Raw genomic sequence first — 5,377 nt, 5'->3', positions numbered from 1 at the left:
TATACCATACTATTGGAGGATGATATTCAGATCTAGAATTAGCCATCTAGGAAATCTGAGGAAGGGTAACCTGGCAGAACAAGTAGCAATTACTATCCCACTGCAGACAGGTTTAACACCTCATTTAGCAGCTGCTGCTGTTTGCAGTCTTGAATCCCTCTTGGTTTGGGGTTATCCTAAATGGTAAACTGGTGATGTGGTAACTGCTAATTGAGCAATTGACTGCTACTATATGGAAATGCTAGAGTTTCAGGAGGCTTTGAGTGGAGGGTATGTATGTTTGAGAAGGAGCAAAGAAAATGATTTGATTTGTAAATCTTAGTGTGAAGAGTTAATTTTGTTTAAGGTACTTACATAAAATATATAGCTGAGTGGCTTAAGAAGTGAGACTTATACTGAATTACACTTCTAATTCTTGAACAAGGTATTTGCACAATTTTTCTGAGCAGCTGAGGCTGGAACGTGCCTTTAGTGAGGTCCTCCAGTACGGATGGCTGGATACACAACCTGAAGGTAAGTTCAGTGGGAGTCTAGTACCACAATTTTAAGAAAGTATGTTGAGTAATAAAATATGTTTCCATAAATATGTTGAGTAAATAATCCGTTGAATAGCCGCTCATATTTTATCAGAAGTTCCCTGCAGTATGGATTTCAACCCCTTTTGGGGAGAAGAAAGACTGGAATCTGAGTTTTCCATGTTCTGAGTAAATGTAACCTCCCTTACCATTAGTGGGAGCTGTATTTTAAAACAAAGACTGTGAAGGACATGATTCAGAACAGCAAAGTTGCAGTGAATTCTGTGATGATGTTTTCCTAGGTCTTACAGTGCCTGGAAGTAGTGCTTCTTAGAAGTTTGTAATGTTTACAGACAGAAATCATCTTGGTCTGCCTGTAGGCTGAGCTCCTTGGTGGCGTGTTAGACCTTCCTGCAAGTCCAGGAGTCTTTATTCAGGCTTTTTACGGTACAATTTGTGAGCATCTTGTAGCATAAGCAAGAGCTTGTATCTGCTTTGGTAATGAGCCAGTCAAGCTTGTTTCTGTTGGTGAAGTTTGCTGGAGACAACCTGTAGATTCAATAGAAAGCTGAGGTATGTCCAGCCAGAGTATGTAAAAGACATTAGGTCTCTCATAATTGCTCTTTCTTCTTTGTATTTTTTATATTTTTATAAAGATTTTATTGTAATATTTGCCATGACTGCTGAGAAATAAACTTGAGGAGCAGGGTTACAGTACTCACTGCTCAGTAACTTATTAAAAGCTAGTAAGATCAGTAAGGCTCATGGAGCTGATGCTTAAAGTCTGACTAGCAGCGTTTCCCAGCATTACACAGAGATGTGTATATGTACTCTCCTGTTCTTCTCTGTTTTAAGCTCATCTTTGTGCTTTTTCTGGGGAAAAAGTTTTTAACCAAGTTCTACGTTTGTTGTCTTTTGTTGTCTGTGTGCCCTAAAGCCAAGGATATTCAGCAGAGAGCAATATTACCAGATGTGAGCTCAGAGCTGTCTCAGATCTCTGGTAGCTCCCATAAACATTTCTTTTTCTCTTTGGCAGTTAGTGAGCTGCACTGGCTGCTTAGCTATGAAATGCTTTAGGCAGCTTTTGCCTTGGACAGGTATGTGACTCTGTCAGAAATAATAATCGTTGGAAAAAATAGGCAAAAAGTTGGTGCTTCACATTTTTCCATTTAGTTTGCAGAGCCTCAAATTGTCTTATTTAAGAGCTGCGGTGTTTCCATTACGTCATAGTCTATATGAAGTGATGTCCAACGTGTAAAATAAAACATTTATGTTAGATTAATTAAGGATATGTTTACTACTGATAACATCAAATGCATCAAAAGGAAACAGAAACATTATTTTGTTGGGTGATCTTTCTGCAAGTACTTCGTATAATACAGTTATGCAACTGTCTGCCTTTTTCAAAAATACCATTAATATACCTGTTTCTTATACTTGCAGCTCTGCCTTTCAGGCTTGATTATCTTCGTATTTGTACATCACCCGCAAGTAAGTTGGTATTTTTTCACTGAAATAAGAAATGCTGATGCGAAAAGTACATTGCCTGCAAATTTGTACCAGTGATGTGTTATTTACAAATTTGCAGATTTTCTTTCTTCCTTCTTGTTTAATGTTTAAATTTGGTAGCCATAATTAGGGGAAAAGAAGAAAGACCAGGTTACGTCACAGATTTTTGTGCATAAAATTTGGCTGTTAATGACTTTGACAATCCTTTTACAAATGAAAGAGTTAAAAAAAGCCACGGGGATATACTATTTAGTAGTAAGCAAGTCTTTTAATAATGAAAAATCACCAACAAAAAAATGCTGAGATTGTTATTGTATATTTCTTCTTGAAGAAAATGACTGTCAGAGCACATTTCCTTACTGCCATTTGAAATATTCTCTTGAAAGCAGTTATAGAAAGTGGGTGCAGGATAAACGCTTTTGATATTGAAAATGTATATACGAAAGAAGGTTATGTGTTAATTTCATGTTACAGAAACCTGTCTGGGCTTAATGAATTACACCTTCTTGCCTACCTTCCTTGAAGTAATTTGGCATTTGCTTTATTAGTCAAGGTTTTACATAATTAGTTTTTGATATATTGCTGCTTTATCACAGGAGATAGTATATGAAAAGTAAAACAGGGCAAAAAAAGTGTCACAAACAGTTAATGTTCCAGTTACAAATCTGCAAAACAAATTTAAATAGTCTGTTCTAAAATGTTTTGTATTTCTGGCATAGAAAGACAGAAAAGCTGTGCTGATAAGCCGGAGAAAGTTATGTGTATATGGTGTGGGGGGCTTTGATTTTATTTTTTTTGTGTGTGTGTTTAAAATCTGGCCAGATCTCTATGTGGTGTGAAGTCAGCGCAGCTTTGCTGATCAGGACCAGATTAATGTGGAGCTAATTGTTGACTTTAATGTTAAGTTGGAGCTCAGGCTTGATATTCCCATTTGCTCTTCTATGGATTTGTGCAAAGCTTGTCTAATGAACTGCCTTTAATTCGTTTGTTTGCAATGCCAAAAAAAATACATTTAATATACAAGGAGTCTGGAAGGATTTAGATCACTAATAACCATCAGTACGGTGTCTTAGGTGTCACTTTCTGGTTCCTTTCCTTCATAAGAGATTATCTGTGTGAACAAGACTTGTATCTGATCAAGTAGCAAGTGCTCGTTCTTCTGTAGTCCACCCTTTAGACACGACAAAATAAAAAAGCGCCCAACAGAAAGCCTGAGAGAGGTCACATGGATGATCTTCTGAAGACACCACTGAGTAAATGTTTGTGATAGAAGTAGTTCTCTAAATGTGGTGTGCTCTTTCCAAGCGTACCAGGAGGAAGTATGCCTCATTGACTTGGGACATTCATGGTTCTATTGAAAGATGGAAGAATGAATAAACACAACACTTTGTTTAAACAAATATGAAAAAAAAAGAAAAAAATCACCTTCTGGGTACCAGAAGCAATGCTGTTTGCTTTAATCCTTTATTTGCACACTAGGTAGTCATTTTAATCTCTCCGATTCAACTGTAGTGGCAAGAACATGTTGCCCATTTCACTTCTGTTGTTGAGTTTTCTATTCCAAGTATTGTAGTCCATGCAGGATTGCCTGGAACTGCTAAGTTTATTCTCGATGTAAATTCATTGCTGTCAGTTGCTTTTGTGTAGGGTTTTGGCCTATATCTGATGGAAGAGAAAGAACAGCACAGCGGTGTGCTGTGCATGACAAGGAAATAACAAGGGCCATCTTTACATCTCACCTAAGTGCCTGGCAGAGGATTCTTGAACTTCAGCATGCCCGCCTGTTTCTTTAAACTTGCGCGCTTAAGCACGAGGATAGACTTTTTTCCATTACAGTTCTAAATCGATCTGTGGTGTTGGATCACTTTTGAAATGAGTACGATAAATCTGCCTAGTAACAGTACTCTTTTTTTCCCAGCTTATGGCACGACTTTCCACTTATTTTCATGGAGAAACTTGATGACAGAAAGGAGTTGAAGCTTAACATACAACCATTCGGTAGATGGGGCTCTGAGAAATCCAATCCAGTTAAAGATGTCCCTGCTCACTGCCGTGAGGTTGGACTAAATGACCTCTAAATACCTCTTCCAACCCAACGCATTCTATGATAAGTAATGGAACATTTTATTCACTGAAAATATCACTTAGAGATACGTGGCAGTTAGAGATGTAGCTGATGATCTTCAGCTTTCTTGTCTTTCTTTCCATTCTTAGTCTCTAGCTCCACTAATAAGATGATAAAAACAAGCACAGAAAGTTTGGTTTCCTGTCTTATTCCAATTCTGTTGTGTAAACATATCCACAAGCTAAAGGTAGGTGTCTTAGTTGCATACTTGCATTCTCTTCAGAAATCAAAGGTTTTGCTCAGCTTAACGCTTTGGTTGCTTCAGCTACAAACAGTTTGTGTATTAATGTTTTCTTCTTATCAGGACTTGTCAGCAGCTTTCTGTGGAAGGAAAAAAAATGACAATTCCATCAGTCTTTTTTAGTTTTGATAAAAATCAGTGGTATCTGAGTTGCTACTGGCAAAGATTTCTCAGCACTGTGGTGAAATTTTTTTCCAAAGATGGGTGAAAAACACCTCTAAAACATAATTGTCTGGACGCTAAGGTGGCTTATAGGATGCCTGGGCATCAAATCCATTTGTTTTCAGAGGTCAGGCTGCTGGCTGGTCATGGCTCTCTATGTAACTATCTTCTAGTCTGCGTAACCAAATTTAACAGGAGCTTTTTGTTCTGTACCGCAGCTGAGGGTACTGATCAAATCATTATTTGAACTATTTTTTTGCAGGATAAGGAAACTCAACGTAGCATAACCTAAAGCTGCCTACATGTGGGGACTAAGGACATCTACTCCTGGCTTTGAATGAGGTACAGCAAAGGCTGACAGCTAGTTATCTCATGTGATATGGCTCCTAAAAACACAAATGGGCACCCAAAACTGATGGGTGTCATTGCTAGCCTGCACTCAGCCTCAACTAACACTAGTTAAGTCTTCACTAACATTTTCTTAGTGAAATTTTTGACTGTTCATAACTGTAAGATCACCTGGGGAGTTTGTGCTCTATGAGAGAAATCTTTTTGATTTCTCACTGACATTGTGATTGCAGAGCTCTCCTCTGTCGGCAAGCACAGATGAAATAGGGGTGTCTCCATCAGCCTCTGGCTGAGACCTGGAAATTGTGCAGCTTAAAACTAAGCACAGCAAGAGCCTTAGCCACTGCCAGTGTCCTGAGCAATGTGTATTTTGTATGATCTTCAGAAAAGATTGTTTTGGAGACTACAAACCAAATCTGCTTTGTAAATACTAGCTTATCTGCCTGTTGCTAATACTACTGGATCTGTGTCAGGCTA

Source organism: Apaloderma vittatum, unplaced genomic scaffold, assembly GCF_000703405.1.
Source record: "Apaloderma vittatum isolate BGI_N311 unplaced genomic scaffold, ASM70340v1 scaffold356, whole genome shotgun sequence".
Classification (NCBI taxonomy): domain Eukaryota; kingdom Metazoa; phylum Chordata; class Aves; order Trogoniformes; family Trogonidae; genus Apaloderma; species Apaloderma vittatum.
This window is presented reverse-complemented; position numbering follows the sequence as displayed.